This window comes from Phoca vitulina, unplaced genomic scaffold (assembly GCF_004348235.1).
Source record: "Phoca vitulina isolate PV1807 unplaced genomic scaffold, GSC_HSeal_1.0 scaffold9, whole genome shotgun sequence".
Classification (NCBI taxonomy): domain Eukaryota; kingdom Metazoa; phylum Chordata; class Mammalia; order Carnivora; family Phocidae; genus Phoca; species Phoca vitulina.
In genome coordinates, this window is record NW_022589712.1 from 9,530,469 (window position 1) to 9,542,689 (window position 12,221).

The 12,221-nt window shown below is 44.1% G+C and overlaps 1 protein-coding gene across 4 annotated transcripts in view; it reads right to left on the bottom strand.

Annotated features, from left to right (window-relative positions):
- TULP4 (TUB like protein 4) overlaps positions 1 to 9,955 on the bottom strand; it is a 235,332-nt gene extending 225,377 nt beyond the window's left edge. For 3 of the 4 annotated variants that reach the window (XM_032407561.1, XM_032407562.1, XM_032407557.1), the window contains exon 1: positions 9,516 to 9,611. The gene's annotated coding sequence lies outside the window, so the exon portion shown is untranslated. Of the gene's footprint in view, positions 1 to 9,515; positions 9,612 to 9,846 lie in introns of those variants that run through there. The other variant, XM_032407560.1, reaches the window with a different exon arrangement.
- Positions 9,956 to 12,221: the final 2,266 nt, after the last annotated feature.

A 12,221-nucleotide genomic window follows, 5' to 3' on the forward strand; every position in this document is an offset into this window, starting at 1 on the left:
CTAATTTGTGATTAAGTCCAGTCTTCCCAGCATGCCTCCTTCTCCAGACATTTCACCTTGGGTCCACTTTACCACTCATTAGCATCAAAGGAGGTTCAACTCAAACCAATTTTGCTAGTCATTAACAATCCAGTGAAAGGTCTGATAATAACAATAAAATTTAAAAGTTGAAGTAACTGGCTTTAAATTGACCTCCACAGATTATGAGCATCTTTCACATGACAGCGCTTACCCTATCTCCCACAAAAAGTTTTGGCTGTCTTATATTCTTAATATTCTCACTCTGACTTAATATAAATGATATGTATGTTGGGGCATCTCGAAAGAAGTACAGTAGTCCCAGAGAAACAAACTGAGCTCCCCAAATCAAGCACATGCCATCTTTCTGTGTCATGCGAAAGGCAACTTCACCATCTGAACATGGGTGAAGGACAGCCAAAGAGACTGCATTGCTATGACCATTAGTCAGCCGAGGAGACCACATTACATGCAACACACAGAAAGCTAAGAAAGGGAAGACAGTGTGACATCCCCCGGCTCTCAGGATTAAAAAAGATACTCACACCATTTCTGAACCATACGATCAACCTTGAGACTTCTCTATTCACAGTAAACTTATTAACTCATAGAAAGCCGATTTCAAAGCACCTTCTAAACACTATTGCTTCTATATATGCTCTGCACTTTTAGCCTAGGAAGCATTTTTAGCCTAGGGAGGACCTACAATGGTACTTAATGTTTCTCCAGCACATTTCTTGCACATAAATACACATAAGATACAAACACTACTCACCATATTGTACCACAAAATTTTTCAAAAACATTAATTTTAACTGATGAAAAACTTAAATAAATCTATTTCATAGAGCGGTGAAATTGTGAGGCTTGTTACTGGCAGTGATTAGTTAAAATTAAAGGCTGACATAATTAGAGAAAACTGAACTGTGGTGAGCATTTGCAGCCTGCATGTATCAGCACCGTGCTCCCCCCGATACCACCATCCTGGCTGCCGCAGCCGTTACAACGGTGACGTGGAGGGAGATGCAGAATCACACACAAACAGGGTGCCATAAATCCAAAACGGCTGGGAACTGATGCTCTAGTAAGCTCTACCAGATAGATTCTGGGCAGCACCCCAATCCTATACTATTTAATTCATTCCCAAGCCCCTCAGAATCAGAGCTGGGTAAGGAGACAAAACAATATGCGTATGCCACTTGCCTCCTCACCTCTGTCACAGTATTTAAAATTATTACTGATGAATAAGATAAGCAAACTGTGAGGTAGCTTTGCTAAGAATTGTGTTTTTATCCAAGCATTTCAAATTATTACAGAATTTTTAATTCAGGTATCAGAAAATTAGTCCAGAAAAGTTAACTTCCTACAGAGGGAACTCAGGACGGGGTTTCTCATTTCACAGGAAAAGATGACAAGAAAAATGAAAAAGATTCAAACTATTTGTAAGGGCTGGAAAAATTCAGTGACTGGAGCTCAAACAACATTCATCTACCTGGCTATGCCCATGATTCAACCTCCTTCAACCTATTCCTCTGAATTAAACATGGGTATCATTTTCTGAAGGCATTCCTCTCTAATTTGACAAATGTTGATACACAGTTAAATTTTCTGATTATTTAACAATTCACAACAGTAAGTCTGGTTGCCTAAAATGTCAGCTTTGGTTGACCAGGGTTTTCATTCACAGCATAAGCCTAACTTCTTATGATGCATGTTTTGATATTCTAACCGCTAGAGCTGAATCTGTCCATCTGGTTTTATGGCTAAGCGGGTTGTCTGAAGCTTAAAAAGCAGATTATGCGCAAAGATAATCCTGCATATTCTCAGCATACGGTAACATCACCACTGATCAACTTTTCAGGAATACGAGACCGGTCCCAGGACTAACAGCTCAGCCTGCTGCTCACAGAGGACCTCTGACACTACTATGCTAAGTAACAACGTCATGTGTTTCCCCGGGGAGGTACATACACTCTTAATAGCCGAGCATGAAGGAAAACAATGTAGGGAACAACAAAGGTGGTACTGAAAGGGTTTTCTACACAAGACTCCTGATTTCCCCTGCTAGAGACTGAAAATTACACTCACACAAATCAGGAGTAACTGCCTCAGAAGTTTAAACTAATCGTCCCTTTGTCATTTGCAAGAAACTGGTAAAGGAGACATTCGGAAGGATGAAAGAGCTCAGTGACATCTGTCTATAACATTTAAGTGGAATTTGAAAACATTGAGAAAAAGTTTTTGAAAGTAGATATAAAAGAGCCTTTAAAACCCAATGTTCCGGGGGCGCCTGGGTGGCTCAGTCGTTAAGCGTCTGCCTTCGGCTCAGGTCATGATCCCAGGGTCCTGGGATCGAGCCCCGCATCGGGCTCCCTGCTCCGCAGGAAGCCTGCTTCTCCCTCTCCCCCTCCCCCTGCTTGTGTTCCCTCTCTCGCTGTGTCTCTCTCTGTCAAATAAATAAATAAAATCTTTAAAAAAAAAAAAAAAAAAAACAATGTTCCAACCAGTAATTAGCTGGATCAACAGCTGAGACTTAAAAGTAAAGGTGGAGACTTTTGTCATAAAAATTATTCAACAGAAAGGCCAACTTTGGGGCACCTGGTTGGCTCAGTCCGTAGAGCATGGGACTCTTGATCTCGGAGTTGTGAGTTTGAGCCCCACCCTGGGTGTAGAGATTACTTAAAATCTTAAAAAAAAAAAAAAAAGGTTAAAAAGGCCAACTTCTGGGACACCTGGGTCGCTCAGTTGGTTAAGCAACTGCCTTCGGCTTAGGTCATGATCCCGAAGTCCCAGGATCCAGCCCCACATCGGGCTCCCTGCTCAGCAGTGAGTCTTGCTTCTCTCTCTCAGATAAATAAATAAAACCAAAAAAAAAAAAAAAAAGGTCAACTACTTAGCCTTAACTAGACATGAAAAAACCAAAACAACAAAAACTTTAAACCTGTGGCTCTCACTCTGCCCATTCCAAGCTGGGAAGAGATACCTACATGTCAAGACTACCAAAAAGAGAGCACAAATAACTGTAACAGAACACCTTATACTATGCATTTCCAAACCCTTTCACATCCATTAAGGTCTAAATTAAGTCTTTCATTTTTCAAAAGTAAGAAATTAATATCTTAAATTGTAGTGTGTGCTATCTTTCTCAGAGCTCTTTCACACCCATATTAACTCTAATTGTGTTTTTGATTAAAAATAACCAACAGTGAGGGGCGCCTGGGTGGCTCAGTTAAGCGTCTGCCTTCGGCTCAGGTCGTTATCCCAGGGTCCTGGGATCGAGCCCCGCATCGGGCTCCCTGCTCAGCAGGAAGCCTGCTTCTCCCTCTCCCACTCTCCCTGCTTGTGTTCCCTCTCTCGCTGTGTCTCTCTCTGTCAAATAAATAAATAAAATCTTTAAAAAAAAAAAAATAACCAACAGTGAGAAAACTGTTCAAATAAGTCCATATTATCTGCACAGCACCTCTGCACACCTAGAGAATAATTCGATACTCTCTACAACCTACTACACCATTACTATCGGAGGATGCCCATAAATACTACTTTTCATTTCTATTCTTAAAATTCTCTTTCAAGGGTGAGTATCATTGACAGCACACAAGTGCAAGACGTCTATTCCTACTCAACTGACATCAGAGAAATATATTTGGTCCTGAATTAATCAAATTTAAAGGGAAAAACAGCATAAATTTTAAAATCCATAAATAGCCCAAAATTTTAATTTCAACCCATTGTTTTCTATAAAAGCAAGAAACCAAATAGAACTGACCCACTGGTAGAGGTCCTATCATGCCAAAATGGGATGGTAAAGGGAAAAGAAAGACCAAGCTTATCAGAGTTTCCAGTAATTTATGGAGATGTGGTAATTAATTCAACATTTTTCAGCAAAGACTGTATTTAATTTTAAATAAATATGTAGTGTCATTTATCTCCTGTCTTCCTAGAATGTCTTCTCCTTTCTTTAGCTAAAAGCACCCCAACTCTCCTTATGACTCCTCCTGCATTCCATAAGGTCTTTGTGAAACAATTGAGAACAATCATACACATACATACACACACACACACACACACACACACACAGGGCAAATTACCCAAACTAGGCCAATTATAGCCCCTCTCTCCAGGAAAACTGAATCTTATTACACAAGAATGAAACCAACTGGTGCAGCCTTTGAGACATGGCGATCAAACAGACCATCCGTTAGGTGGTTCCCAAAGCCTAGGTCCTCACAGGCCTGGTTCTTGGCATCCAAAGCCTAGTTGTTCAGCATTTTCTATGCCTATATTTTATGCAAGTGCTACGTTTACAGTTCTGTAACCTGCCTTTTTAAATCAATAATATATCGTAGGCATCTTCCAGACTAGAAATAGTATAGATCCATATCATTATTTTCAATGGCTTCATGGAACCAAAGTACCATAATCTATTTAATCAATTCCTTACTCAGTTATTTACTATATAATTGCATATATTCAGTAGTTCTTTAGTATACACATATATATTTGCATTACATAGTTCTTTAGGATAAATTCCTAAATATGAACTTGCTGGATTAAAAGCTATGCAAGTTTTCCATTTTGATACATAATACCAGCTATTTAGAATGAGTGCATCAATTTACATCTCTGCTAGAACAAAGAGCACACATTTCCCTTCAACTTCACCAGCACTGGAAATTACTATCTGCCTTACTCCCCTTCCAAACTGAGAGATGCCCAAATATTAAGACTACCAAGAGAAGTTACAAAAGAATCTTAATAATATAATACTTTACATATATTATGCTTTACCAAATCATATCACACCTAGTAAGGTGTAAATTGAGTATGAATAATATTGCCAACACGGGGGCACCTGGGTGGTTCAGTTGGTTAAGCATCTGCCTTCGGCTCAGGACATGATCCCTGGGTCCTGGGATGGATTCCCGTGTTGTGCTCCCGGCTCAGCAGGGGGCCTGCTTCTCCCTCTGCCTCTGCCCTTCCCCCCACTCATGCTCACTCTCTCTCTCTCTCTCAAATAAACAAAATTTTTAAAAAATACATTGCTAATATATTAAAAATGGTGTCTTAGTTGGCTCAGGCTGTCATAACAAAATACCATAGACTGATTGGCTTAAACAACAGAAATTTATTTCACACAGTTCTGAGAGCTGGAAGTCCAAGATTTAAATGCCAGCAAGGTAGGTTTCATTCTTGAGGCCTCTCCTTTGGTTTGGAGGTGGCTGCCACCTCGCCATGTGCTCACATGACCTCTTCTTTGGGCATGACTGGGACAGGGGACACCAAGCTCTCTGGTGTCTCTTCTTACAAGGGCACTAATCCTATCATGAGAGTTCCACCCTTATGACCTCACCTAACCCTAATTACTTCTCAAAGGCAGCATCTCCAAATACCATTACACTGCAGGTTAGGGCTTCAACACATGAATTTGGGGAGGACACATTCTGTTCATAACAAATGGCATCTTATCATTGCTTTTAATTCCATTTTTTTTAATTACTAGTGAAATTGCATATTTTGTTTACTGGTCATTTATTTTTCCTTTTTTTTTTTTCCTTTGAAAATGGTCTGCTCTGATTCCAAATCTGGAATAGGAAGGGTACAAGATGAGCCTGGAATATCTCATCATAGCAAAAAGCAAAGAAGCTACTATGCATTATTAGAGGCGTGTCATACGGATTTGGAGCCAACCTGACTAAGCCTTAATCACAAAGACAGGGCAATTTGAGCATCAAAAGGAAACTAACTGAAATGGACTGAAATGCATCATAAATGCTATAATAGACATGTTCATAAAGATAACTTCAAAAAGAGAGAGAGAGAAACGCTCATCTGTCACCACTGGATGATGCTAGGGAAATAACACTTGATTTTGGAAAGTGGTAAATAAAGGGAAATAGACATTTTCCCCACCCTTCCTATACAATCTATTCCTCAGGGTGAACCCTATATATTCTTCCATACAGCAAAATATACCACCATACCACCATTACAACATTAGCTAGAAGTAAAAACATCATCTGCATCACACGCAAATTTCAAAAGGTTGTACCCTATGTCACAATCCACATGCAAGGGAAATGACAGGACCCAGCAAGGACATAACATACATATTAGCTTTAGTCCCTATGAATCCTATATATTTTAAAGGTACTATGCACTAAATAACTAATTTTCCTATTTTAACACAGGTATCTACAATCCCCAGTGAGAGTTCCTGATCATCATGAGGTTACCATGATTGTTAACACTCAGTATAAGATTTAGAATGTTTCTAAACAAACTGTGGTATACACATACGTACGTGGTACATACATATACTAATGGAACATTTATTTATCAGCCTTAAAAGGGATGGAAATCCTGACACATGCTACAACATGGATGAACCCTGAAGACATGCTAAGTGAAGTAAGCCAGTCACAAAAGGCCGAATACTGCATGACTGCATTTATCCAAGAGGCCCAAAGTAGTCAAACTCATGGAGAGAGAAAGTGGAAGGTTGATTGCCAGGGGCCAAGAGAGGAGGGAATGAGAAGTTATTGTTTAATAGGTACAAAGTTTCAGGAAGATGAAAAGTTCTGGCCGCGGATGGTGGTGATGGCTGCACAGCACTGGGAATGTACTAATGCCACCAAACTGTTAAGATGATAATTTTTTTTTTTTAAGATTTTATTTATTTGTCAGAGAGAGAGAAAACATAAGCAGGGAGAACAAAGGCAGAGGGAGAAGCAGGCTCCCTGCTGAGCAGGGAGCCCGATGCGGGGCTCGATCCCAGGACCCTGAGACCATGACCTGAGCTGAAGGCAGATGCTCAACCGACTGAGCCACCCAGGCGTCCCAAGATGATAAATTTCATATGTATATTTTGCCACAGAAAAAATAGTATGTTTGGTATGTTAAGATTTAGTAAATGAACTTACATTATCCCAGCCAAAGTAAAAGAAATTTTACATTTTAATTACATATTCCCTGCTGTCTCAGCAGTCTAAGGGCAAGTGAACAATTTCAGTAAGGTAATACTGAAAACACTTCACAGACCCAAATAGGAGCCAATGCAATAATGAAATCAAAGTATTTCATAATAGAAGTTTTACTCAATTTTTAATGAATTTTTATGAATCACATGCATTGCTGGCCCACTCAATCTATCTCCAGTCATTCTCCACACACAGAAAACAACAGGAGGGACACTGCAATTGGTACTGTAAATGCAGCGGAACAGATGAAGAAGAACGTCCTAGCTTCGCCATGCACATGGTAGGCACTCAATAAACATTCCTGATTTCCAGTACTCAGTGAATCTGCAGTAAAACCAAAAAGTACACCTGGGCTTCACGTTCTGTCTGGTACACTAGCTAGTGAGAAGGCGGACACTGCACCGGAAGGAAGGCTGCTGTCTTTACCAGTCTTCCATTACTTGGGATCTCGGGCGTTAAGGGCTGAAACAAGTTTCACGTACCATGGATCTTTTTATAGGTCAAAGAGTTTTGTTTTTTTTTCAATTCAGAGTTTTGGTGGAAAAAAATGTGTGAATAACCAAACTGCCACACTTACAGCTCCATATGAAAACAGAAAGTTCAATACGATACACCCATCCTTTCTAAATGAAATCAATTTTAAAGTATACAGTAGAAAACACATTATTATTATTTCTCAGGCACAGGAAGCAATGCTGGCTTTCTACTCTTGTCCCCTGCCTGAAAGCTCCACTGTGTTAAAAATTTTCCCCATATGACTCCCTCTAACTCAGGTCTACATACTTCTAACTCTAGAGGTCAACCACCTCTCCTATCACATGAAGATCCTGCTTTCACGGCCCTTACTAAAGCACTTAAAATTCTTAAAGAACATTCACATCTTCAACTCTTTCCTATAAATTATTATTCTTTAAATTGAGGAACTAAACACTAGGTTTGGCTTTTCACAACGTATTCACATATTCATTTCCACAACGGTAAACTATCAAGACACAAGGGGGACGCCTCAGGTCCTCCCAGTCTGAATGTGGCTATCATTGCACAGTGTTGAGATCAGCTTCCAAAATGCCCCACCAGGCAGCCAGGAGGCTGGGCGGCCGCTCTCTGGGTTGCAGTGTGGCTATGTGCAAGGTGCCCTGTCACTACACATCCATCACAACCTCAAACCCCAGCTATCTGATGCTGCCGGGCCTGTGGATGAGCACTCTCCAGGACCACAGCACCGTACCCAGTGGCCTTGAGGGCAAGAACTAAACTCCAGCTAACAAGAAAGGGAAACCCAAGACACAGAGAGACAGAAAGAAAGGGACCCCCGCAAAGATAAATTTTTACATTCTTCAAAACTTTAGAAATGATTTTTCCCTGTGCTTTTTCAAAAATCTGCCTACTGGGCGTCCTTAAGGCACAGCTGAACTGCAAAATACAAACAGGAGAGCCCCCAAACACAGAAATCCGGGAAACAGCTCCCAACAAGGGAAGCTGACTGTCCCCAAGAAGAGAAGTGTTAGGAGACTTTCTGATCACCAGAGCAATTTAGCAGGTAAGTCACATCCATCCCCGGTAGGACTGTGTCACCCTCATTTCCTTCCACAAAGCTAAATGGCCCTCACCTTTCCAACCTTGAAGTGGTGTGACAGGAAAAAGTAGACACCTCTCCCTGCTAATTGCCCAAGCGGGTCAAACTTCAGAACCGGCATCATGCACTTTGTTTTTAAGAGCAGGGAAAAGAGGAAGGGTTGGTATTCTGAGCGGAATCTCCGTGATTTGCCGGAGGAAAAAGCACAGACCAGAGAGCAGAAGCGCCAGCATTTTCCTGCAGCTGCGACGACAGGTGACCGGGCCGCTTTGCAGACACCCCGCTCGCTCGGGGGTTTCACCGAGGTGGGGCGGGAAGGAAGGGGAAGGAGGGAGGGAGACAGACTGGAGGACGAGAAGGTGGGCAGAGACAGGGAGGGAAATCCACTCCATCCAGACGTTGGGGAGGAAGAGGAGGAGCACAGCCCCGTCTCCCTGGGGAAACCGTTTTAAGGGATTTTCTCTCTCCACAATTAAGAAAAAAAAAAAATGGCTCCAAGCCAAACGCCTCCCGATTTACACACACACGCACACCAAGCTCTATTTCGCCCCATTTTCTTGTACGCTGAAACAAAAGGCTCAAACAGCAAAACAGCAGCCAGCGCCGCCCGGAGCCCGGTGTCCGCCGCCCTCTCCCACCGCGCCCTCGGGAGAGCCCACCCAAGGCGGCCCCCCCCCCCCCCCCCCCCCGCCCGGGGACCGGCCCTCCCGCCGAGCCGGGGCGCTGCCGCCCTCCCGGCCCGGCGCCGCCCGACGCGCCCCCCGCCCGCGCGCGCACAGGGGCCTGGCCGGAGCCGGGGGCCGGGCGCCCACCTCGAGGGACGGGCGCCCGGCCGGGCTCGGGAGGGCGCTCCCGGCGGCGCTGGGGCCCGCCGCCTCCCCGCCCGGGAAGGCGGCAGCGCCCGGCCCCGGACGCCCGTGACAGCGGCCCCGCGCCCGCCTCACCTCCTAGCGCCCGTGGCGGCGGCCCCGCGCTCCTCCGCGCCTCTCCGCCTCCGCCTCCAGCAACCCCGCGCCGCCGCCGCCACAGCCGCCGCCGCCGCCGCCTGCCAAACCCCCCCGCCGCGTCTCGGCCGAGTCTCCGCCTCCCTCGGCCGCCGCCGCCGCCGCTGGGCCCGGCTCCGCGCCACGTGACCGCGCCACGTGACCCGGCGCGGCTGGCAGGCACCTCCCCGGCCGGCCTCGCGCCCTGGCGCGCGGGGGACCCGCGCCCCGGCGGTTGACGCCCGCCCCCGGTCGGGCTGGGCCACCCCCCCGTGCACCCCGCCCCCCTCACCTGGCGCTCTGTCCCCGCCCGAGCCGCCGCCCGGCTGGCCACCTGCTCCCATTCACGAAACCCGCAACTCCACGGACCCGCCGGCCCCTGCACGCTCACTCGAGCACACACTCACGCGTGCACACACGCACACGAGCACACACCGGCTCTCACAAGCGCGCGCACTCACACGGGCACACACCAGCACTCGCGCGTGCACACGCCATCTCGCAGTCCTCGCCTTGCGGGGCTACTTCACAGCCTGTTACAACAGCGAAAAGGATTAAAGTAGTCCAGTCTGAACCCACCCCAACTTGAGAAATCCTTGCCACCGGGTAATGTAATGATGTGTGCGCTGGCCCAACTTCATCTGAGCCGGAAGTGGACATCACATTTTGTCCTAAGTTGATAAGCCACTAGAAAGCACAGATTTGCTTGTGCTATGAACCAGTGTAGCTTCCCACGAAGACAGTCATTCAAGTGTCTCTGACGGTGATCTCAGACCTCAGAATCTCTTTTTCAGTTGGTCTTATAGAGAAAAGACCAGAGAGCGTCGTTTTAACATCAAAGAAAAAGAATTCACAGTTTTTCTCCGCTATTAAATTGATGTCCCGCTAGGGAAGCTGTGCATCCGTCCTTCATTTTCCGTCCTGTACAAAGAAATACCATCGCTGATTGTGTGATTATTCACATATGTGCACTTAAAAAAAAAATAGACAAGATCAGGGGCGCCTGGGTGGCTCAGTCAGTTAAGCCTGCAACACTTGATCTCAGCTCAGGTCTTGATCTCAGCGTCCATAGTTCAAGCCCCGTGTTGGGCTTCAGGCTGGGTTGGGTTTGGAGCCTACTTAAAAAAATTAATTAAAAAAAAGATCATCCTTTCTTGCTGAAAGCATAAATGCCCTATGTAGCTAAGTATAGCAGCCACTCTTTGCATGGGTTCTGCACTTTTTTCTATTTTGCCTATTTGCCAAATTTTTAAATCAGCTTCAGATTTAAGAATTCCCACTTCTGTGAATTTCTGATTGTCAGGAAAAAAGGGGGGGCGGGGTTGGACAAGGCGTCCTTTAATCCTGAAATTCCATGCCTATGATTTCGCAAATGTTGGAAAGTGCTACTTAGACTTCTTTTAATTTTATAAAAGGTAACTTTTTAAATGACAGTATTTGCCTCCTGCATGTATGCGCATAATATAGAACATTTAATAGAAGTATTTATATCAGCATTGTTTGATAATATTTTATAAGCATCCCTAAAATTAATTTTGAAAGCTTTAAGAAATAAAGACGTAGGGACACCTGGCTGGCTCATTCGTTAAGTATCTGCCTTCGGCTCAGGTCATGATCTCAGGGTCCTGGGATGGAGCCCAGCATCTGGCTCCCTGCTCAGTGGGGAGCCTGCTGCTCCCCCTGCTTGTGCTCTCTGTGAAATAAATAAATAAAATCTTAAAAAAAAAAAAAAGTTACATTTAGCTCTTAGAGTACCTTAAACATAAAATATAGCCTTCACTCAATTCAAGATAATGACTATTATGTTTCAACTGATGACTCAATATTACACCTAACATTGTGGGGAAACTAAAGGAATTATCCAGTAGTCCTTCCCACAAAATATACAACCTCTAAATAGAAGTACTTTAAAATGTATACATAACATATTTTTTAAAGTCTCTCTTTTTCACACACACACACTAATTGGGATCAGCAAGCAGGGCTTGGCACAAATCATGAAAAATCTGATCTTTACCATTAGACGTGTAAAAGTTAGCAGCAGAAGGGATTAAAGATGAAAATATGCAGTTGAAGAACTTCCTTGACCTAACAAACGCCATCTATAAAACAGTATAAAAATGATGTAACAAATACCGTAGGGATGCAACAATACTTTCTTCTGCAAAATGAAAAAGCATTAACCTTGAAACCACTCTCCCAATACCGTAGTTTTCCCTAGGGCCCACGTATATAAACTCTTTTATCCACGCACTGTTGGGCGTGCATACAGCCAACTCTGCAAAACTGTTAAGGCCCTCAAGTTTATTTTCTGCCTCTGTGGCTTCCCACAGTGTCCGTGGCTACATGAATGGTCTTGGGAGCAAGCGTCTTCATTGAAGTCTTACTTCTACCCCTTATGAACAAGTGACAACAAGAACAACATGCCTGACGCTGTTTCCTTAACCATACCTTCAAACAACAATATCTACCTCACAGGGCTGTTGAAGGAATTAAATGAAATAATTTATGTAAAGTACTTAGCATAGCGCTTCCTGCATAATAGGTACCCAATCAAAAATAGCTCAGGTTTATTAAATGCTTACCACAGGACGAACACTGTACCTTGTTGGCCTTATTTTTACTATTGTCTTTGTTCCCTGTTACTCTTCATGGGAGCCCTCCATC